The 25,090-nt window shown below is 39.0% G+C and overlaps 1 pseudogene; it reads right to left on the bottom strand.

Moving 5' to 3' along the window:
- Positions 1 to 10,559: 10,559 nt before the first annotated feature.
- LOC101140593 (osteoclast-stimulating factor 1-like) lies at positions 10,560 to 11,234 on the bottom strand (annotated as a pseudogene).
- Positions 11,235 to 25,090: the final 13,856 nt, after the last annotated feature.

Genomic DNA, 25,090 nt, shown 5'->3' with positions numbered 1-25,090 from the left:
AGATTACAGGTCCCTCCCTCAAAATGTGGGGATTGCAATTTAAGATGAGATTTGGGTGGGGACACAGAGCTAAACCATATCAGCAGACTTGAGTGACTAAAAGTGAGTGGTTGGAGGTATGGAAGGTAGCAATAGTGTCTGCTACACTCACCAAGGTCTATTTCTAGACACTCCAAAAGTCTATGTGGATATAGGGTCTTCCTGACTATAATCAGATAGATCCATGCAGCTATGAAGTCCTTCTGTTCTAGATCCTGCCCTCAGCATTTCCCTGAACTGCTGTCCATAGATGTCCTCTGTGCTTCAATGTCCCCTGAACTCCTCCACCACACTGCTGATGCTCACTGCTGGAGTGAACATCCATGGTTGTCCTGATATCATGGTATTGCACTCGGCCTACTTAACTGTGTCCCTAATGCACACATAATGTCCTAGAGCAGCTTCAGCCATGGAGTTAACTGTTCCATCTGATGTCCTAGAGCATCTTGGGCCATTGAGTTTACTGTTCCATCTGCTGCCTCCCAATCCAACCATTCACTTCTCTCTTGTTTTTAACTGTTTAAAAACCTTTCCCTGTAGTCCTCCCCAATTCCCTGTGCTTCTACTGGTGACCAGGCACAGTACTAGTCCCCAGAACCCAGGCCTACTCAACATACTAACCTATTCACCTACTACAGTGATTGGCCCAGGGAGTGGATACATGATCCAATAGAACCAATCAGAACTATTCCTTGGGATTTTATACAGACACCAAGAGGTAGGAGACTTCCTTTTACTCTGTGGTTGTGTGTTGACAGGATGTTGAGTTGGAGCTTTCTACACTCATAGTTGTCCCTCCTCCACCACAACGGCAGATACATATGTGAAGAAGATGAGGATAAGCCAGCAGCCTCCAGGGAGGAGCAAAGCCAAAAGAGAGAGAGAGAAAGAGGGAGGGGGAGAGAGAGAAAGAGGGAGAGAGGGAGGGAGGGAGGGAGGGGGAGAGAGAGAGAGAGAGATCCTCATGCCATCAGTTGACTTGCATTCACTGTCTGCAGCCAGCTCCTGCTTCAACCTTTCCAGTAACAGAGCTCATTATTCCTACTTTTGCCTAAGCTAATTTGCATTGGGATTCCTCCATTTATTATGCTTTCCACCTACTGTGAGTAGAGACACAAGGAAATGCCTTCTTTTCTTGTCTTCTTTTAGATAGTATTTCATGGCAGAGAGCCCTTGATGCTGATCATTTAATTATTTTTTCCTTTTCTTAAAAAACGTTTTTGTTTTTGTTTTTGTTTTTTAAATAGAGACAGGATCTCACCATGTTGCCCAGGCTAGTCTCAAACTCCTGGGCTCATGTGATCCTCCTACCTTGGCTTACCAACGTGCTGGGATTACAGGCATAAGCCACCACACGTGGCCTTTTTTTTTCTTTTTTTTTTTTTTTTTTAATACAGACAGGGACTTGCTCTATTGCCCAGGATGGAGTACAGTGGCATGATCACAGTTCACTGCAGTCTCAACCTCCTGGGCTCAAGCAATCCTCCCACCTCAGTCTCCCAAGTATCTGGGACTACACATTTACACCACCATGCCCAGCTAATTTTTGAATTTTTTGTACAGACAGGGTCTCACTATATTGCCCAGACTGGCCTCAAACTCCTGGCCTCAAGTGATTCTCCCGCCTTGGCCTCCCAAAGTGTTGGGATTATAGGTGTGAGCCACTGTGTCTGGCCTATTTAATTATTTCATATTTACCACCTAGCAGAGTGACATGGACTACTAGTGACGTTTACCTTTTACTTGTGACACTACTTTCTCCTCAGGACACACTGGCATTAGAGGTGAGAGAGGCTGGGTTAGGGGGCATACGAGACCCATTTCATGTCATACTCAGGACTAACCACTGCTGCCTTCCCAAAATGCAGACCTTCTGGTAAAAATATTGGTCTTCTCTCTCATGCATAGGAACTTTTTTTGCCCCCTTGAAAATCTGATTTCTTTTGCCTGCCTCCCCTGCCCCAAGTCTATCAGACATGCCTGTACATACCTCAATCCAATGTCTTTCTTTCTTTCTTTTCGTTCTTTTTTTTTTTTTTTTTTTGAGACAGAGTCTTGCTCTGTCATCCAGGCTGGAGTGCAGTGGTGTGATCTTGGCTCACTGCAACCTCTGCCTCCCGGGTTCAAGTGATTCTCATCCCTCAGCCTCCCAAGTAGCCAGGCACCTGCCACCACGCCTGGCTATTTTTTGTGTTTTTAGCAGAGATGGGATTTTACCATGTTGGCCAGGCTGGTCTTGAACTCCTGGCCTCATGTGATCCGCCAGTCTCAGCCTCCCAAAGTGCTGGCATTACAGGCGTGAGCCATCGCACCCAGCCAATCCAATTTCTAATAATCATAACTTCTATTTATTAAGAGTATACAGTTTCTTCATTACCTAAACACTTCACCTATACTAATTCAGTTGGTCATCATAAAATCCTATAAGTCAAAATATTGCTAACATCTAAGTGGTGAGAAACAAAGCTGAGATATGTGTCCAAGTTCTACATAGGGGGTAAGTGGTGAAGCCAGGTGGAGTGACCACAGAGTCCTTCACGCTTTATCTTTCTTTTCAATTTCTTTTTGTCTTTCATTATGATTATTTTCAAGCATACACAAAAGTAGAAAGAATAGCACCACAAACCCCAGGTAACAGTCACCTAGCTTCAACAATAATCATTATTTTGCCATTTGGGTTTTATCATTTCTCCCTCTTTTTTCTTTGGTGGTTTTTTTTTTGTTTTTTTTGTTTTGTTTTGTTTTTTTTGTTTTTTTGATGGAGCCTCACTCTGTCACCCAGGCTGGAGTGCAGTGTCATGATCTGAGCTCACTGCAACCTCTGCCTCTCAGGTTCAAGCGATTCTTGTGCCTCAGCCTCCTGAGTAGTTGGGACCACAGGTGCGCACCACCACACTTGGCTAATTTTTGTGCCTCAGCCTCCCGAGCAGCTGGAATTACAAGCATGTGCCATCAAGCCTGGCTAATTTTTATATTTTTAGCAGAGATAGGGTCTCACTATGTTGTCTAGGCTAGTCTTGAACTCCTGACCTCAAGTGATCTACCTGCCTCGGCCTCCCAAAGTGTTGGTGTGAGCCACCGTGTGCACCCACCAGATTTTCTTTTTTTTTGAGATAGTCTCACTCTTGCCCAGGCTAGAGTGCTCACTGCTGCCTTGACCACCTGAACTCAAGCAATCCTCCCACCTCAGCTTCCCGAGTAGCTGGAACTACAAACATGTGCCATCCCACCAGGCTGTTTTTTATATTTTTGCAGAGACGGGGGTCTCACTATTTTGACCTGACTGGTCTTGAAATCCTGGGCTCAAGCCATCCACCCGCTTCAGTCTCCCAAAGTGCTGGGATTACAGACATGAGCCACCGTACCCGGCCTACAATTTCAGATTTTAAAGTTTAGGTCACTAATCAATTTTTAGTTGATTTTTGTTTATGCTGTAAGATAAGGGTCAAGTTTTATTCTTTTCCATGTGGATATTGTTTTTCCAATACTATTTATTGAAGAGACTATTCTTCTGCCATCGTATCTTCTTGGTGGCCTTGTTGAAAATTAGTTGATAGTATTTGCTTGGGTTTATTTCTTGTCTCTCTCTTCTCTTCATTGTTCTATGTGTCTGTTTTTAAAGCATATAGGGTTTTTGTTTGTTTGTATGTTTTTGTTTTTGAGATGGAGTCTTGCTCTGTTGCCCAGGCTGGAGTGCAGTTGTGTGATCTCGGCTCACTGCAGCCTCTGCCTCCCGGGTTCAAGAGATTCTTGTGCCTCAGTCTCCTGAGTAGCTGCGACCACAGGCGCATACCACCACACCTGGCAAATTTTTATATTTTTAGTAGAGATGGGGTTTCACTATATTGTCCAGGCTGGTCTTGAACTCCTGAGCTCAAGTGATCCACCTGCTCGGCCTCCCAAGGTGCTGGGATTACAGGCGTGAACCACTGCACCCGGCCCACGTATAGGCTTTTGAATGTGACTTCCTTTACTTAGCATACTGCTTTTGCAATTCATCCATGTTATTGAGTCTATCAGTAGTTTGTTACTTTATATTGCTGGGCAGCATTTTATTGTATGGCTGTACCACAGATCGTTTACCCATTTATCTGTTGAGGGACACTTGAATAGTTTCAATTTAGGCAATTATAGATAAAGCCAGTATAAACATACACATATACGTTTCTGAGTAAACACTGATTTTCATTTCTTTTTGGTAAATACCCAGGAGTGGGATTGCAGGTTTTTATGGTGGGTATATGTTTAGCTTTATAGGAAACTGACGAACTGTTTTCCAAAGTCTCTAAACCATTTTGCATTTTCTTTTTTTTTTAATTTTACTTTGAGTTCTGGGATACATGTGCAGAACGTGCAGGTTTGTTACATAGGTATACATGTGCCACGGTGGTTTCCTGCACCTATCAACCCGTCATCTAGGTTTTAAGACCTGCATACATTAGATATTTGTCCTAATGCTCTCCCTCCCCTTTCCTTCTACCACCCGACAGGCCCTGGTGTGTGATGTTCTCCTTCCCCTGTCCATGTGTTCTTATTGTTCAACTCCTACTTATGAGTGAGAACATACAGTGTTTGGTTTTCTGTTCCTGTGTTAGTTTGCTGAGAATGATGGTTTCCAGCTTCATCCATGTCCCTGCAAAGGACATGAACTCATTCTTTTTTTGTGGCTGCATAGTATTCCATGGTGTATATGTGCCACATTTTCTTTATCCAGTTTATCATTGATGGGCATTTGGGTTGGTTCCAAGTCTTTGCTATTGCAAATAGTGCTGCAATAAACATATGTGTGCATGTGTCTTTAGAGTAGAATGATTTATAATCCTTTGGGTATATACCCAGTAATAGCATTGCTGGGTCAAATGGTGTTTTCAGTTCTAGATCTTTGAGGAATTGCCACACTGTCTTCCACAACCATTTTGCATTTCTATCAGCCATGTATGAGAGTTCTAACTGCCCTCTATTTTGCTCTCATTTAATACTTAAATATGTTTTTTAATCTAAAATGCCATTCTATGGTTTATTTATTTGAGTCAGAATCTATAAAATAATCACATGTGGTATTTAGTTAATATGTCAGTTAAGTCTCTTTTAATCAGTAATAATTTTCTTTCCTCTTCCTCTCTTTAATGTCATGCATTTATAATGAACCAAGTCATTTATTCTAAATTTTCCGCCTTCTGGACTAGGTTGATTGCATTCTTGTTTCCTTTGTCCCGTCTATTTATCAGGATCCAAAGTCTGAACGTGAAACTTGACTAGTCCCAAGCTTAATTTATTTTTTGACAAGAGTAATTCATAGGTGGTATTATATATTACTGGTTGATTACATCAGAAATACCAAATACCTACTGTCTGGTTGGTAAAAGTCTGACTCATCTATTATGAAGTTTACAATCAAATATTCATTGAATTGTTTTATCAGTCATTGCTAATTATTGCCTAGTTCTGTTATTCCATTAGGAGATGCAAAATGATTTTATATATCTATCTTCTGCATCTATGAAATGGAATTCTTATACAAAGAAGAACTATCCCTCTTCACCTATTTATTTACCATGAAATATAGTTTGGACAGAGCTGGGAGTGGTGGCATGCACCTGTAGTAGCAGCTATTCCAGAGGCTAAGGTGGGAGGATTCCTTGAGCCCAGAAAGTCGAGGCTGCTGTGAACTATGGTTGCACCACTGTACTCCATCCAGGGTGACAGAGAGAGACCCTGTCTCATAAACAACAACAACAAGTATACCATTTGAACAGAGAAGGCAGGATAAATGCTTCATTACTTCTTTTTTGTTATTTACTAGTGTCTAGTAGGATGAGTTGCCGCCATAGCAAATTCAAAAGAGGACCAAAGATATTTTTTTCTGTATTATTGTAAATTCATGATTTTTTTATATTTGAATTCTAATTTTTGAAGAAAGTTCAAAGTCTTTTCCACAGGGTGCATTCAAATCAGATGGTATGGCTGGACCCTTGTTGGAAGTCCTCTAGGCATTTCCCAACAGCTTAGGTGACATTGTCAGCCAAGGCTTGCAGTGGAAGCCTTGTGTCCTTCTCTACCCAGGCTTGTCTGAGTCTCATCTCTGGACCAGCTGAGAGACCTTGATACAGATGCCTTTTCCTTTCCCCAAGCCATAATACAGAATGTCAGTATGATTTTTTATTTACTCAACTTAGCTAGTTTGAGTTGAGTAAATGAAGCCAAAACAGAGAATTTTTGTCTGCAAACGGGAGCTCCCAAGGGTAGGTCAAGATTTTGGTCTATGTTGTATTGAGTTCCAGTGATGTAATCAGAATTCCATCTCTCTCTCAATTCCTGGCTATTGAGAATTTGTGTTGGTTTCATTCTAGAGCAGGCTCTATTTGCAAAGAGGCCCCAGAGGTTCTTACACAGCCTGTGGGGTCATTGTTAGGCTCCTTCATATTCAACCACTTATTATGGATAAAAAGCATGGAGGTTATTGGCTGCACAATGAATTATAATCATGCAATTTTAAAGTTTCATAATCATTAGTTCTAAGCTTTACCAAGTAAGTTGTGACTCAGATACTCAGCAGTACCACAATCTCTAATAGGTTCTTACCCACAGGTGCTTTGTCTCTGCCTGGGCATTCATCTGTTGCAAGTGTGTGCTTGGACGGTGTCAGGAGCTGGCTAGAAGTGGCTGGGAGATGGTATCCCAGGGGCAGCCCTCAATTAGCAACAAGCAGGAGTTCAAGGATAAATTCCCCAGTTCCTCATTTGTCAGCAAGACATCAACTTACAAAGTTTCCCAGAAGTCTCCAGGAGTGCCAAGACCAACTCGGTTGGGGAGACCCTAACCCAGTGGCGTCAGAGGAATTAAAGACACACACACAGAAATATAGAGTGTGGAGTGGGAAATCAGGGGTCTCACAGCCTTCAGAGCTGAGAGCCCCAAACAAAGATTTACCCACATATTTATTGACAGCAAGCCAGTGATAAGCATTGTTTCTGTAGATTATAGATTAACTAAAAGTATTCCTTACAGGAAATAAAGGGACAGGCTGAAATAAAGGGATGGGTCTGGCTAGTCATCTGCAGCAGGAACATGTCCTTAAGGCACAGCTCGCTCATGCTATTGTTTGTGGTTCAGGAATGCCTATAGCGGTTTTCTGCCCTGGGTGGGCCGGGTGTTGCTTGCCCTCATTCTGGTAAACCAACAACCTTCAGTGTGGGCACCATGGCCATCACAAACATGTCACTGTGCTGCAGAGATTTTGTTTATGGCCAGTTTTGGGGCCAGTTTATGGCCAGATTTGGGGGCCTATCCCCAGCAGAGGAGAATTGAGTCCCAGCTGCCCACAGTGGTCCCCTGCTTATTAATGAATGGAACTTGTGTTGGCTTCTTTCCTTATCTGTCTCAATCCCCAGCTCTACTAGTGGTGCTTCCAGGGGTCACCTCTCAAATAGATTAAATGCCCTCAAATCTTTATCCCCAACTCAGGAGGAATTCTGTCTAAGACAAATCACAAATTTAATATATGAGATGTTTCTTTTTTTTTTTTGCAATGTAGCAAACAAGATACACACAAATTGGAAATATTACCACTTCTAATATTGGTACTCAAACATAGACTTATTACTGTTACACGATTTTTATTTCTTTCTGGTAAATAACTTTACCTGCCTAGACTCAGGAGTCAGATTGAAATGTCAGACTTATTACAGGTTAGGTGAAGATGGGATGATGGTTGACAATTGAGGACTGGGGACATGGGACCTGGACAAACTTTCAAAAGCCTCTTCCCAGTTAGACAGCCCCCTTTTAGTGTTACATCATTTGGCTCTTCAAAGGAAGAGCTGTATGAATGATCAGCTCCAACCAAATCAATGTTGATGATTTTATAATCCAGTACAAAAGACAGCACACACCAACCAAGTGCTGTTTAGATTATTTACTGATATAAATATATGGATAAGTAAGTGCTTGTTTATGTATGTGACATATATCATATATACATATATAAGAATATTTATTATATATTCTCTTTATATATGTTTTATATTATATATAGTTTTTTCTCTTGCTAGGGTGCTTTATATATTTAATCTATATTTATTAATTTTTAAAAATTTTTTTGTTGAGACAGCGTCTTGCTTTGTCATCCAGGTTGGAGTGCAGTGGCATGATCTTGGCTCACCGCAGACTCGACCTCCCTGAGCTCAGGTGATCCTCCCACCTCAGCCTCCCGAGTAGCTGGGATCACAGGCATGTGCCACCATGCCTGGATAGTTTTTGTATTTTTAGTAGAGACAGGGTTTCGCCATGTTGCCCAGGCTGATCTTGATCTCCTGAGTTCAAGCAGTCACCCACCTTGGCCTCTCAAAGTGCTGGGATTACAGGTGTGAGACACAGTGCCCAGCCCAGTGTATATTTATAACATTCCCCACAGTCATCTTGGGTAGGCACCAAGACCTTTAAAAACATAGAAATTAAAAATGAAAGGAAGGCTAGAAAACTATAAAAAACTCAACACCCTTTTAAAAAATATTTTTAACTGTCATAGAATGCAAATAATATAAAATTTACCATCTTAACCATTTTAAGCATACAGTGCAGTGGGGTTAAGTATATTCACATTGTTGTGCAGCCCATCTTCAGAATATTTTTATCTGGCCAGGTGTGGTGGCTCACACCTGTAATCCCAGCACTTTCAGAGGCTGAGGCGGGTGAATCACCTGAGGTTAGGAGTTCAAGACCAGCCTGGACAACATGGTGAAACCCTGTCTCTACTAAAAATACAAAAATTAGATGAGCATGGTGGTGGGCGCCTGTAGTCCTAGCTATTCAGGAGGCTGAGGCAGGAAAATCACTTGAACCCAGGAGGTGGAGGTTGCAGTGAGCCGAGATCACACCACTGCACTCCAGCCTGGGTGACAGAGTGAGACTCCATCTCAAAAGAAGAAAAAAAAAATATTTTCGTCTTGCAAAACTGAAACTCTATACCCATTAATCAATGGCCACCACCATTCCACTTTCTGTTTCCATGAATTTGACTATTTTAGATACCTCATATGAATCATACAGTATTTGTCCTTTTGTGATTGGCTTATTTCACTCAGCATAATATTCTCAAGGTTCATCTGTGTTGTAGCATGTGTCAGAAATTCCTTCCTGGTCAGGCGCAGTGGCTCATGCCTGTAATCCCAGCACTTTGGGAGGCCAAGGTGGGCGGATCACTTGAGGTCAGGAGCTCGAGACCAGCCTGGCCAATGTGGTGAAACCCCATCTCTACTAAAAATAAAAAAATTAGCTAGGTGTGGTGGTGGGTGCCTGTAATCCCAGCCACTTGGGAGGCCGATGCAGGAGAATTGCTCGAACCTGGGAGGTGGAGGTTGCAATGAGTGGAGATTGTGCCACTGCCTCGGTGACAGAGCAAGACTCCATCTCAAAAAAAAAAAAAAAAAAAAAAGAGAGAGAGAGAGAAATTCCTTCCTTCCTTCCTTTTTAACACTGAATCATATTACATTTTTTAAAAAAAGCCTCTTAAGATGTTTATTCTTGTCAGAATAGCTGATGATTTTCTGTTAAGTATTTTGGTTTATTATTATAGTAAGCCTTCCCTCCCTTGAAAAATCCATTCAAAATATCTCAATCCTTGAGATAAAGAACTTTAACCAAAAAACATCCTGATTTTTTTTTTTTTTTTTTTGCAAGACGGAGTCTTGCTCTGTCTCCCAGGCTGGAGTGCAATGGCGCAATCTTGGCTCACTGCAACCTCCACCTCCCGGGTTCAAGTGATTCTCCGGCTTCTGCCTCCCCAGTAGGGATTACAGGGTGTGCACCACCACATTCAGCTAATTTTTGTATTTTCTAGTAGAGATGGGGTTTTACCATGTTGGTCAGGCTGGTCTCGAACTCCTGACCTCATGATCCACCTGCCTTGGCCTCCCAAAGTGCTGAGATTACAGGCATGAGCCACTGCGCCGGGCCCTGATTTTTTTTAAAGAAAAAAATTATAAAATTCCTTTAGCTTGATAAATAGAAATCATCTCTTCTTGTTCTACTCTGGTGAACAATGCATTTTATACAGTAAAGAACCCAGTCATTCACTGGCAAACCAAAGGTGAGAACCCTTCGTTTACCTCTTCTACTCAAACACAGTGCAACACTGCCATGTTCATATCTACTTAAAAAAATAATTACCAACTCTCTTCTGGCAGACGAAGTTTTGGAATAGCAAGAGCATTCCTTAATGTTCGAAACCAGTCACTTATTGGTAAACCAAAGGTGAGAACCCTTCCTTTTTTTTTTTTTAATTATACTTTAAGTTCTAGGGTACATGTGTACATTGTGCAGGTTTGTTACATATGTAAACATGTGCCATGTTGGTGTGCTGCACCCATTAACTCATCATTTACATTAGGTATATATCCTAATGCTATCCCTTCCCCTTCCCCCCACCCCACGACAGGCCCCAGTGTGTGATGTTCCCCTTCCTGTGGGTGAGAACCCTTCCTTTACCTGCTCTACTCAAACACAGTGCAACACTGCCATGTTCATATATACTTTAAAAAAGTGATTACCAACCCTCTTCCGGCAGACAAAAGTTTTGGAATAGCAAGAGCATTGCTTAGTGTTCGAACTGCATCTGTCTCCTGTTTCTTTTTCAGGAGAGACGCGTGGGCATTGGTAGCCATGCCCAAAGCCAGCTTCTTCTCATTGTTTCTTCAGTCTGTTCTGGCACCTTTTGCCAGAAGCAGCTGGACAATATCTGCATAACCCTTCCAGGCAGCAGCATGCAAAGCTGTGTCTCCCAACTTTTTCTGTTGGCTCAGTTAAATACTCCATTGAGTAAATAGCATTTCCACTATATCTCTGAGATCCCCATGACAAGCCTAGTCTAAGGCAATGCTTTCAGCCTTGTCTAAGCCATTAACACCCACTCCGTTGTCCAAACACTCTCGCAACCAACTCAAGTTGCCTCTTTTTGCTACTTCATGCAATAGATTGTCAATGGATTCTGCCTGCTCGGCCACATAGTTGCTTGGAGTTAGTCCAGTCCTGCCTTTGGAGGTGCCTTTCCACCAATTTGCATCATTCACGTCAGTAACGTAGATGATATCACCTTTCTCAAAGCATAGTTCATCTGGAGTTCTGGGTTCAAAAGTATAGAGGGCTCTGAAGACTTTATCTTACCCTGGTTTGACCGGTTTGGGTGGCAGCTTTGACATCTCACTTCCTTGAGCTGCAAATTCTAAAGACGACTCTGAAAAGCCCACTGCTTGCCTGCTACCTGGCACTCCAAGCACCTCAGAGTTACTTTTTGTCTGGTTTACTCTCATGTGCCTTCAAGGACTGGCACCCACCCTTGGCTCTCAATGTTATTTCATTGTATGGATATACTACATCTTGTTTATCCACTTACCCACTGGGGAACACTTGGCTTCCTTCCACTTTTGGCTATTGTGAATAATGCTGCTATGAATATAAATGTATAAATACCTCTTCAAGTCCTGCTTTCAGTTCTTTTGGGCACATACTTAGAGTGGAACTGCTGGATTCAACACCCTCCATTTTTAATTTTTACAAGCCTCTTCCCTCTGAGAGCACCAGCTGGAGTTTGCCACAGAGAAAATGAGCAAGAATGAGCTGACCTTTGTTCCGAGGTTTCTGTTAAGGCCAGTTCTAAATGAACTTTGAGACCCTCTTGCGGGACTACCCCAGGAACACTTTTTGCCGTAACTTGTTCTCAGATTGCAGAGTCTTCTCTTCCTCAACTGCCCCCAATTTACCACCCTATTTCCTCTGTTCTCAAAGTCAGCCACTAAGGCTGCTAGTCCTTCATTGGATCTTCATGGACATCTGGATAAAGTTCAAACTCTTTAGCAAGGCAAACACTCCTGTATTTGTAATCCGGTTCTTGCCTACCTCTTTAGACTTATGTCTGAGTGTTCCTACAGATGCTTGGCATTTTGAGATGGAATGGGGTGTCAGGAATGAGTGATGAGGCTCAGGAATGGGAAGACAGTCAGCAATGCATGTATATGTACATGTATACAATTATAAAACATTCGTGCGTGTGTGTCTGTGTGCGTATGTGTATGGGTGTATAGATAGATAAACTAATTTTTTTTTGCCACCATGCCAGGCTAATTTTTAAATTATTTTTATTTTTAGTAAAGATGGGGTCTTACTATGTTGCCCAGGCTTGTCTCTGACTCTTGGGCTCAAGTGATCCTCCTGCCTTAACCTCCTAAAGGGCTGAGATTACAGGTGTGAGCTGCCATGGCTAGCTGATAAATAGACTAATTTTATATAAATGAAGTCATTCTCTATATGTATATATATTTAAATTTATCTCTATTTATTTTTTTGAGACAGAGTCTCACTCTGTGGCCCAGGCTGGAGTGTGGTGGCATGATCTTGGTTCACTACAACCTTTGCCTCCTAGGTTCAAGTGGTTTTCCTGCCTCAGCCTCCCGAGTAGCTGGGATTACAGGCGCACGCCACCATGCCTGGCTAAGTTTTCATCTTTTTAGTAGAGACGGGGTTTCACCATGTTGGCCAGTCTCAAACTCCTGACCTCAATTAATTCACCTGCCTCGGCCTCCCAAAGTGTTAGGATTGCAGGCATGAGCCACCGCACCTGGCCTCATTCTCTGTATAATTTTAAAACTTGTTACTATAAAATATTTCAAGCATAAGCAAAGACAAAGAAAATAGCTAAACAAATCCCCATTTATTCATCATCCACCTTACCAACTCATGGCCATCTTGTTTCATTAATACTTCCAGCCTCTCCTCCTTTAATTATTTTGAAGCAAATCCCACATGTCATATTATTTTTATGCTTAATATCTTAGTATATATCTCTAAAAGATAAGAACTCATTTTTAAAATAAAGGCTTTAAGATCACTCTTGGTGTTGTACATTCTATTGGGTTTGGACAAATGTGTAACAACATGTATTCACCTTATAGTATCATAATCAGAAGTTTTGCTGCCTTAAAAATCCTCTAGAATAGGGGTCCCCAGTCCCTGGACCATGAACTGGTTCCTGTCTGTGGCCTGTTAGAAAATGGGCCACACAGCAGGAAGGGAGTACAGGGTGAGCAAACGAAGCTTCATCTGTATTTTCAGCTGCTCGCCATCACTCGCCTTACCACCTGACTCTGCCTCTTGTCAGGTCAGTGGCTGCATTAGATTTTTTTTTTTTTTTTTTTTTTTGAGACAGAGTCTTGCTCTGTCACCCAGGCTGGGCTCACTGCAATCTCCACCTCCCAGGTTCAAGCAATTCTCCTGCCTCAGCCCCTTGAGTAGCTGGGATTACAGGTGTGTGCCACAATGCCCAGCTAATTTTTTGTGTTTAGTGGAGACAGGGTTTCACCGTGTTGGTCAGGCTGGTCTCAAACTCCTGACCTCAGGTGATCCACCCACCTCAGCCTCCCAAAGTGCTGGGATTACAGGCGTGAGCCACTGTGCCCAGCCTGCATTAGATTCTCATAGGAGCACAAACCATATTGTGAACTGTGCATGCAAAGGATATAGCTTGCATGCTCCTTATGAAAATCTAATGCCTGATGATCTGTCACTGTCTCCCATCACCCATAGATGGGACCATCTAGTTGCTGGAAAACAAGCTCAGGGCTTTCATTGATTCTACATTATGGTGAGTTGTATAATTATTTCATTATATATTACAACATAATAATAATTGAAATAAAGTGCACAAGAAATATAATGCACTTGAATCATCCTGAAACCATATCCACCACCCCCACCGCCCTGCCCTATCCGTTGAAAAATTGTCTTCTACAAAACCAGTTCCTGGTGCCAAAAAGGTTGGGGACCGCTGCTCTGGAACTCATTTATTTATTTATTTTCTGCAATGAACCCAAAAGCTAGATAGAACTCTTTTATTTTTATTTTTTTATTTTATTATTATTATACTTTAAGTTTTAGGATACATGTGCACAATGTGCAGGTTTGTTACTTATGTATACATGTGCCATGTTGGTGTACTGCACCCATTAACTCGTCATTTAGCATTAGGTATATCTCCCAATGCTATCCCTCCTCACCACAGTGTCATTACCATAATAATTCCTTAACAACATCAAGTATTTAACCAATTCTTAAATTTTCTTAAATGCAGCTGGGCACCATGGCTCACACCTGTAATCCCAGCCCTTCGGGAGGCTGAGGCGAGAGGATTGCTTGAGCCCGGGAGGCCAAAGCTGCAGTGAGCTATGATTGTGCCACTGCACTCCAGGCTGGGCAGCAGAGCAACACCCTGTCTCAAGAAAAAAAAATTCTAAATGCTTTTTTATTCTTTAACAACCTGTTTGAATCAAGATCCAAATAAAAGTCAGATGTTGTTTTTGGTTAATATATCTCTCAAGACACTTTTGATCTATAGACTCTTGGTATCTGTTCCTATAGCTCTGTATTTATCTATAGCTAGATACAGAGATGTAGACCTAAATAGAGATCCGATTGCATTTATTTGTATTTATTGTGTTATTTTCTTTTTGTCCTATAGAGTTTTCCCCAGTCTGGGCTTTCCTGACTGAATCTCTGTGCTATCATTTTGCCCCCACATGTTTTATGAATTGATAGTTAAGTCTAGGGGCTTGATCAGATTCAAGTCCAATTTTTGTTTTTGTTTGCAAAACTACTTACCAGGTGGTGTCTGTCCTTCCATTAGAAGGTACATTACACCTGCTTGTGTATCTTTTGTGATGTTAGTGGACACTGACCATCAGTGCCAAAACTCGTTAGTTCATAGGGTGCAAAATGGTGATATTCTAATTGTACTACTGCATATTCATTAATTGTGCAGAATACTTCTGTGAAGAGAAACTTCCGTTCATGTACATGTACTTTTTTTTTTTTTTTTTTAGAGCGAACGATTCTCGCTTGGTCACCCAGGCTGGATGGCAGTGGTGCAATCATGGCTTACTGCAGCCTCAAATTCCTGGGCTCAAGCAATCCTCCCACCTGAGCCTCCCAAGTAGCTGGAACTGCAGGCATGTGCCACCACACCGCGCTAATTTTTGTATTTTTTGTACAGACAGTGATTTCACTGTGTAGCTCTGGCTTGTCATGAACATACACTCTTTTATCACCCTAAGGTGTTGGTCTTACAGGAAAAGCAGGGTAAATGTTCAATTATTTTCCAATTTTCAAAATAATGAGTTGGTTTCCTAGCATCCCCTAAAAGTAATTAGTGAATTCTTGAGTATCATTATGAACTATTGAATTCAAACCTATTTGATGTATTTCAATGTGTTACGCTTATTTATGCTCAAATTCTCTCATTTTTAGCCAGTGAGAGCCTATCCTATCAGCTTCTGAGTCCTTTGTCCAGACCTCAGGAGTTTTTAACAGCTTCCCAGCCTTTTGGTATAAAAATATACCCCTTGCCCATCCATTTCCTTCCCCCAACTGGTAATCAGTCATTTAGCCAAGAAGCCTTGGTTCCTTTCAGTGTAAATTAGTATTTGGAGACCACAATCTGAGCATGATGGGCAATTTTTCAATACAAAATGTTAAATATGTTTTATTTAATTAATTAAAGAAAAAGAATTAATTCCTTAGACAGGAGAAAAAGAAAGAAAAGGGAAGAAATTTAGTACAACTTCCTTTACCACAAAAGATAGTCTTTTCTTTAAAAAATCTACATAAGACAATAAGGTCATGAAAAATATTGAGTTCTTAGAGTCATGTTTAAAACAAACTTCAGGATGGGTATAGTAGCCCACACCTGTAATCCCAGCACTGTGGGAGACCAAGGCGGGAGGATTACTTGAGGCCAGGGGTTTGAAACCAGGCTAGGCAACATAGAGACCCCCATCTCTATAAAAATAAAAATAAAAATAAAAAAAATTAGCCAGGGGTGGTGGCACATGCCTACAGTCCTAGCTCCTCAGGGGGCTGGGGACAAAGGATGGCTTGAGCCAGGTGTTGAGGCTGCAGTGAGACATGTTTGCAACACTGCACTCCAGCCTGGGCAACAGGTCAAGACCTTGTCTCTAAAATATAAATAAATCAGTAAATAAATAGGACGAATTGCAATATTTGACAGTTTGAATCCCTGAAAAGATTAAGAAGTGAGTATTCTTTATTACTTCTCACTTTCCCTCCCTCCATCCTGACTTCTTAGTTACATTGTTTTATTTTGTCAATGTTCGTAACATGAATATTCTATTTTTGTAATCATGATTTTCATAGCTCTTCTTAAAGTTTTAATTGATACATACAAATTATATCTCTTTATGATGTGCAACATGATGTTTTAAAATATGTATATATTGTGGATCAGGTTAATTATTAACATATGTGTTACCTCACATACTTATCTTTTATTTGAAGTGAGAACACTTAATATCTACTCTTAGCACAGTTCTTTAGTCTTAATTTTGTTTTTAAATGGGCACAGCACTGAGCATCAGTCCTTTTCTTTATACCTGAGTTCTTTGTTTTGATACGTTTGTCAAGATTTAGCTATCAATTTTTCACGGCATATATTCACTAATTTAATTATTCAAAGTTTCCCTATACAGACTATGCTGCAGTGAACCTTGACAGTGTGTGTGTATTTTTTGGTGGATATCTATGATCTAGATGTTGAATCTAAAATGCAAAGTTGCTAGGTGAAACAAATATATACCTTTTTTATAAATTCTCCCAAATTGCCCTCCAAAAATTTCTTTTCTTTTCTTTTTTGGAGACTGGGTCTCACTCTGTTATCCAGGGTGGAGGGCAGAAGCAGGATCTCAGCTCACTGCAGCCTTGACCTCCCAGGCTCAAGTAATCCTCCCTCCTCAGCCTCCTGAGTAGCTGAGACTACAGGAATACACCACCATGCCTGGCTAATTTTTTTTTTTTTTTTGGTACTGTTTGTAGAGTTGGAGCTTTACCATGTTGCCCAGGCTGGTCTTAAACTTCTGAGCTTGAAAGATCCACCCCCTGCTCAGCCTCCCAAAGTGCTGGTATTATAGGCGTGAGCTACTGCCCCTGTCCTGCCCTGCACAGATTTCTATCACTTTGTCCTCTCATCTGCATTCATGAAGGCCTGTCTCTCCATACCCCCATCAACCCTAGTTATCATCACTAGTTTAAGTTTGCCAATCTGAGAGATAGTCTAATCCTAGTTGACAGCATGGTGTCTGGAGGCAGATTCCCTGGGTTCAAATCCCAGCTCTGTCATGTATTGGATGTATCACCTTGTCCTCAGTTTTCTCACCAGTAAGTCAGGTATAATAGTAAAAATCATATCATAGAGTTGTCGTATGGATTAAGTAAGTCCCTTTGTTCAGTGTAGAGTGCAGAGAACATACTCAATATAGTAATATAAAGAATTTAAGTGTCTGCTGTTAATATTGTAGGGCCCCAAATAGTATCACATCATTTTAATGGATGTTTTGTCATTGTTAGTGGGGATGAGTGTAATGTTTAATAATCAGAAACAGAGATGCTATCTTTATGAAAGAGTATCCAATCTTGAAAGAAAAAAAGATAATGACATGAAAATATGCATTGCAAAATTAAAAAGAAAACATAGAAACCTAGAAGTGGTAGCATTCTAACGGTTGATATCTTTGGGTGGTGATACGGTTTGGCTCTGTGTCCCCACCCAAATCTCATCTCAAATTGTAATCCCCATAATCACTAAGTGTTAAGGGCGGGACCTGGTGGGAGGTGTTTGGATTATGGAGGTGGTTTCCCCCATGCTGTTCTCCTGATAGTGAGTAAGTTCTCAAGAGATCTGATGGTTTTATAAGGAGCTCTCTCACTTTGCTTGTTTGCTTTCTCCTTCCTGCCACTTTGTGAAGAAGGTACCTGCTTCCCTTTCGCCTTCTGCCATGATTGTAAATTTCCTGGGGCCTCCCCAGCCATGCTGAACTGTGAGTCAATTAAGTCTCTTTCCTTTATAAATTACCCAGTTTCAGGTGGTTCCTGAGACAGTGCTAGTGTCTCAGCTTCCTGAGTAACTGGGATTACAGCCACCGTGCCTGGCTAATTTTTGTATTTTTAGTAGAGATGGGGTTTTGCCATGTTGGCCAGGCTGTTCTGGAACTCCTGGCCTCATGTGATCTGCCTACCTCGGCCTCCCAAAGTGCTGGGATTACAAGTGTGAGCTACCGGGCTCAGCCTCAGGCAGTTCTTTACAGCAGTGTGAAAACGGACTAATACAGGTGGTGAGGGAAATGGTCTTTCTTCCTAATGCTAGAAGGGTGTATCTTAGCTTCAGACACCTAAAAGAAAGTTCAGAGTCAGCTAGTCTCCTTCCTTGCTTGGGGGTGAGGGCTGGGGAAAGAGGGGGTGACTGGTCAGCCTTGGGCATAGGAAGCTGTTTCAGCCTGTGGGTGGCTCCCCACAACTAACGAGCCAGTTGTTTCTAGGTTATAATTTTCCAGGTACGAGAAGCGGGGGTCAGGGCAGGAGAATTAGCCTGTGTGTCTCTGCCTGTTTTAGTGCCTGCATTGGGCAATGCTTCCTCCCTTAACAACCGCCCAAGGCCTGGGGTCTGTACTTGCACGTGGCGGGGCACCCCCACTTGTGTCAAAAAGTACACCTCTGAAAATATGCTCTATAAAAGTGAGCTAATTGAAACTCACACGTCTCTTCACTAGCCCAGAGAGTTGTTCTTATCTGTCCATAGGGAGCAGGTGGGTGGCAGAGGCCACCAGACACACTCCCTTCCTAGAATGTTCCAGAAGCTCTCTCATGCAGCTATGGAAATACATTGAGACATCCCTCAAGCTTATTTTCATTTAGGTGCTGTCTTTAACTTTTTAAAAATTTTAGTCACAAATCACTGGAAGTTCCAACAGGTGAGCATGAGATCATGTTGCATTCACCTAACAGAGCACCTGGCAATGAGTCTGGGCATGATAAATATTTGCCAAGTGTCGCTGAATTGGAACTGGGATTTAAAGAGACAACCAAACAGCAATTTCTGTTAACCCTCCAAGTTATCCAAATCCAAATCTTCCTTTATGATTCAAATTCTAGTTGTTAGTTGTTGCTTTTTTTTTTTTTTTTTTTTGCCGTATGACTTCCAATAGGTGGCTTAACCTTTCTGAATGCAGTTTATTTTTTATTTTTTGAGAGACAGGGTCTTGCTCTATCACTCAGGCTGGAATGCACTGGTGTGATCACGGCTCACTGCAGCCTCAACTTCCTGGGCTCAAGTGATCTTCCACCTCAGCCTCCCAATTTTTAACTTTTTTTTGTAGAGATGGGGGTCTCACTTTGTTGCTAAGGCTGGTCTCAAATGCCTGGGTTCAAGCAATCCTCCCACCTTGGCCTCCCACAGTGCTGAGATTATAGGTATAAGCCACTGCACCCAGCCTGAATGCAGTTTCTTCTTGCAGAATGGACATAAGTGTGTTCACCTCATAGAGTTGCTGCGAGAATTAATTGAAAAAATACATGTAAAGTTCCTGGCATGGTTCTTGGCACACATCAGACACTGGAAAACTGATATTAACCACGAATGTGCCATGTAATTTACACACATTATTTTAATTAATTCTTCCAACAGCCCTTTGTGGTAGCTATTTTACTTTTTAGCTCCACTATGAAAAAGAGAAAATAAAGGCTCAAGTAGGGGAAACAACTTGTTCAGATCACACAGTGAACCAGGGAAAGCCAAGATGAGAAAATAAACCTTTATGCATCTTAAAGTTTTAGCAAACAGTGCACCACTTCCTTTCCCATTCTCCACCCCAGGTACCTTCTTTGCCCAACATCTGTTCTTTGACCTCAGTAGGATACTTGCTGATCAATTAGAAACCAACCTCTTACTGAAACTTGCTTTTAAAAGCCCAACCTCCCTGCCCTGTCAGCAAGTGGTCCTCCTAAGTAGCAACTGCTGTACAATGAACTCACACAGAAGTTGCTATATGAATTTTTTTTTAACAAGCTGTGGAGTACACCGCTAGCCAAACTCTACAATTGGCTAGGGGTTGGTTACTGCCACATAAAACCAAGTTGTGACACTCTTACAGCTACTGGTATTTCCTTTCTTGAAGTTTTGCAGTGGGAACTCACCAGTTGAGCAGAGAGGGAGGTTTCAGAGAGGGAGGCAGGGTAGTGACCAGTCCAGGGCACACTGAGCCAAATGGTCACAGCAAATCAGGGCACCCAGTTTTCCTGAGTTTTAAGACAGTTCACTCCCTGTTTATGGACTTGTCTATCAATTCCTCCCAATAAATAATCTGATTAGGTTGAACCATATGAAATTTTTGACATTTGAATGCTTTTAAGCTACAAAAGCAGCAAGTTTATATGTAGTTCAATCTAATACACACTAGGTTTGCTGATAGAAAAAAAAAAGAGAGGGCTTTTTTCTCCAAACTACTTCTAATACCAGTTACCAGGAGCTTATAAGTATGGCTGGTGCTGTGCTAAGTGTGCCACTTGCATCAGCTTGTGTAGTGGGTGACATGATAATCTCAACGATCCATAGGGGTTATGCATCATTGATAAGTCCACTTTTCTGAGGTTCAGAGAGGTTGAGCTTCTCACCTAAAGTCACAGAGCTGTCCCATCTTAAAGATATTGTTTACAAACACCAAGCTACATCCACTTTCTCCTCCACATTGATCCTGTCTTTGTAGCAAATTTGACTTTGAGTCTGTCAGGTTCACTACTCGTCTGTAAGCTTTTTGGGAGCACAGGTCATGTCTTACTTATCTATGAATTTCCATGAAGCACCTAACACTTTAGTGGATGTTCAGTTGGTATCTGCGTGATAATTCCATGAGGGTGTATTGAGAGTATACAGGGTTCTCCAGAGAAACAGAACTCATATGATATAGATAGATATATAACAGGGGATTTGCCATGTGATTATGAAGGCCGAGAAATCGCACAATATGCTGTCTGCAAGCTGGAGAACCAGGAAAGCTGGTGGTGAAATTCAGTCCAAGTCTCAAGGCTTGGGAAGCTGATGACATAACCCCCACTCTAAGGCTGAAGACCTGAGAACAAGGTGGAGGGCAGAGGGGTTTGCTGGTGTAAGTCCCAGAGTCTGAAGGCCCAAGAACCAAGAGTTCCAATGTCTGAGGGCAGGAGAAGATGGATGTCCCAGCTTAAGCAGAGAAAGCAAATTCTCCCTTCCTCCACCTTTCTGTTCTATTTACGCCCTCAACAGATTGGATGGTGCATGACTGATGGGTGAATCTTTTTTACTCAGTTCAACAATTCAAATGCCAGTCTTTTGCAGAAACACTCTCACCACACACATCCAGACATAATGTTTGAGCAGGTGTCTGGGCACCCTTCCATCCAGTCCAGTAGACACATAAAATTAACAATCACAATTTGCATGTGGTCAAATACGGGAAGGAACCAGCCGTATATGGGGCTCCAATATTTAAGCCAAGCTCTAAATTAGTCCCTGTCACTTGCCTGGTCTCTAAATACCTGGGTGGAGGCCTCTGCCACTTACTGGTAGGGGACAGTCTCTCAGAGTCACAGTTTCTCCATGTGAAGGAAAAAAGGCACGGGGAAAGTCGTTCCCACCTTGAGGAATGACTTGGAAGGAGCAGATTAGAATAACTTATATTAAGTTAAATGAGGATGATGTAAGAGGTGGGACTCGATTCTGGAGGCAGGGTTCAGACACGGGACCAAATTGAGGACTAGCTAAAACAGGGATGGAGCAGAAGCAGCTTTCCATAAGACACACCCACGAGGGTTCCATTTCCGTTTACCATTGCCATGGGAACATCCAGGAGTTACTGTTCTTTCCATGCCAATAACTCAACACCCTAGACTTTATTACCCTTTTTCTAGACATTTCTGCATAATCCACTCCTTAATCTGCATGTAATTAAACGTAGGTATGACTATAGAATTACAGAGCTGCTAGTCTCAGCACGCTGCCTACAGGGTGGCCCTGCTCTGCAGGAGCAGTGACAGAGCTATAACCCAGCCTGGGCTATAACACTGCTGCTTCAATAAAGCTCTTTTCTTCTACCACTGGCTCGCTCTTGGATTCTTTCCTGGGCGAAGCAAAGAACCCACCAGGGCTGAGCTCCAGTCTGGGGCTGGCCTGCCCTGCATCAAGGTTAACATATGAAATAGAGTGCTAAAATATATACTCTTAATTGTACTAGACTGAGTTCATTTATTGCTCTATCATTTAAAATTCCTGGCATGGAATATGTGCTCGAATATAAATGGTTGAGAAATGATTTGGTATCTTTGTAAGAAAGTGACTCTTTCACATCCGATGCATTCCTTCAAAACTACATGTTTTTGGTAAATTTATTTAACAAATTCATGTAATAAATATTAAGTGCCTACAATGTGACAAGCATATAAGCACAGAAAATAGGGCAATAAATTTAAAGACAACAAGCTGGACACGGTGGCTCATGCCTGTAATTCCAGCAGTTTGGGAGGCCAAGGCAGGTGGATCACCTGAGGTCAGGAGTTCTAGGCCAGCCTGACCAACATGGTGAAACTCCGTCTCTACTAAACATACAAAAAAATAGCTGGGCGTGGTGGCAGGCGCCTGAAATCCCAGCCACACGAGAGGCTGAGGCAGGAGAATCTCTTGAACCCGGGAGGCAGAGGTTACAGTGGGCCGAGATCATGCCATTGCACTCCAGCCTGAGCAACAAGAACAAAACTCCATCTCTCTCTCTCTCTCTCTAATATATATTATATATATATTACATATAATATATATGAATACATTATATATATTAAATATATATAATATATATAATATATAATATATATAATATATAATATATATTTTATTTTTACATATATATTTACATATAATATATTATGTATAATATATTATATATGTAAAAAATATATAATATATGTAAATATATATAATACATAATATATTTAAAATATATATAATATATAATATATATAATATATAAAATATATATAAATATATAATATATATAAAATATGTATAAAAATATATAAAATATAAAATACATATTATATATAATATACAAAATATAAAATACATATTATATATAACATATAAAATATAAAATACATATTATATAATATATAAAATATATAAAATATATATAATATATATAAAATATATAAAAATATATAAAATGTATATAATATATATAATATACGTAAAATACATATAAAATATATATATAATATATAATATATATAAAATAAATATATATAAAATAAATACATAATATATATAAAATATATATAATATATACAAAATATATATAATATATAATATATACAAAATATATATTATATGTAATATATACGAAATATATATTATATGTAATATATACGAAATATATATTACATGTAATATATACGAAATATATATTATATGTAATATATACGAAATATATATTATATGTAATATATATGAAATATATATAACATATAATATACATATATATTATATATAAAATATATATATAATATATATAATATATTTAATACATAAAATATATATATTATGTATATATATAAATATATATAATATATAAAATATATATTATATATAAATATATATTATATAATATATATAAAATAGATATATTATATATAAAATATATATAATATATAAAATAGATATAATATATATAAAATATATATTACATATAATATATATAAAATATATATATTACATATAATATATATAAAATATATATAAAAATATATTATATATAAAATATATAATTTATAAAATATATATTACATATTATATATAATATATAATATATATAAAATATATTTTATATATTATACATAAAATATATAATATATATATTATATATAAAATATATAATATATATATTATATATAAAATATATATAAATATATATTATTTATTATATATAATATATAAAATATATTATATATAAAATATATATAATATATTATATATAATATATAAAATATATTATATATAATATATAAAATATATATCTCATATTATATATGAAATATATATTATATATCATATATTGTATATGAAATATATCTAATATATATCATATATTGTATATAAAATATATCTAATATATATCATATATTGTATATAAAATATATCTAATATATCATATATTGTATATAAAATATATCTAATATATATCATATATGGTATATAAAATATATCTAATATATATCATATATGGTATATAAAATATATCTAATATATATCATATATGGTATATAAAATATATGTAATATATATCATATATGGTATATAAAATATATGTAATATATATCATATATGGTATATAAAATATATGTAATATATATCATATATGGTATATAAAATATATGTAATATATATCATATATGGTATATAAAAGATATGTTATATATCATATATGGTATATAAAAGATATATAATATATATCATATATGGTGTATAAAAGATATAATATATATCATATATGGTGTATAAAAGATATATTATATATCATATATGGTGTATAAAATATATAATATATATCATATATGGTGTATAAAATATATATAATATATATTATATATGGTGTATAAAATATACATAATATATATTATATATGGTGTATAAAATATACATAATATATATTATATATTGTATATAAAATATATAGTATATAATATATATTGTATATAAAATATATATAGTATATATTATATATTGTATATAAAATATATATAATATATATTATATATAAAATATATATTATATATATATTTTCTGCATGTATTCTGCCTGTATACACACGCACACACATACATATATACAATAATTCCTGCCTTTGGGAGCCAATGGTGAAACCCATCCAAATTTAGGCAAATTGCAAACTCATAACAGTTGTAGTGAGCCAAGATTGCACCACTGGACTCCAGCCTGGGCGATAGGCAAGACTCTGTCTCAAAAAAATAAAAAATAAAATAAAAATAAAAGGGAGGCAGGCATCTCTAAGCTCTTGAATACTTGTTAATTTCTTTCAAGTTTGCCTTTCAGGGCGTTTGGAGGAAGGAAAAACAGGGAGGTGAAGAACAAAGAGGAAAGTCCAAACAGAGCTGGCACACGTGGAGGAAGAGGGTGATAACT

The sequence above is a fragment of the Gorilla gorilla genome, chromosome 10, assembly GCF_029281585.2.
Source record: "Gorilla gorilla gorilla isolate KB3781 chromosome 10, NHGRI_mGorGor1-v2.1_pri, whole genome shotgun sequence".
In the NCBI taxonomy this organism is placed as follows: Eukaryota; Metazoa; Chordata; class Mammalia; order Primates; family Hominidae; genus Gorilla; species Gorilla gorilla.
Note: the sequence above shows the minus strand (reverse complement) of the source record. Positions and strands in the feature narration are given on the sequence as shown.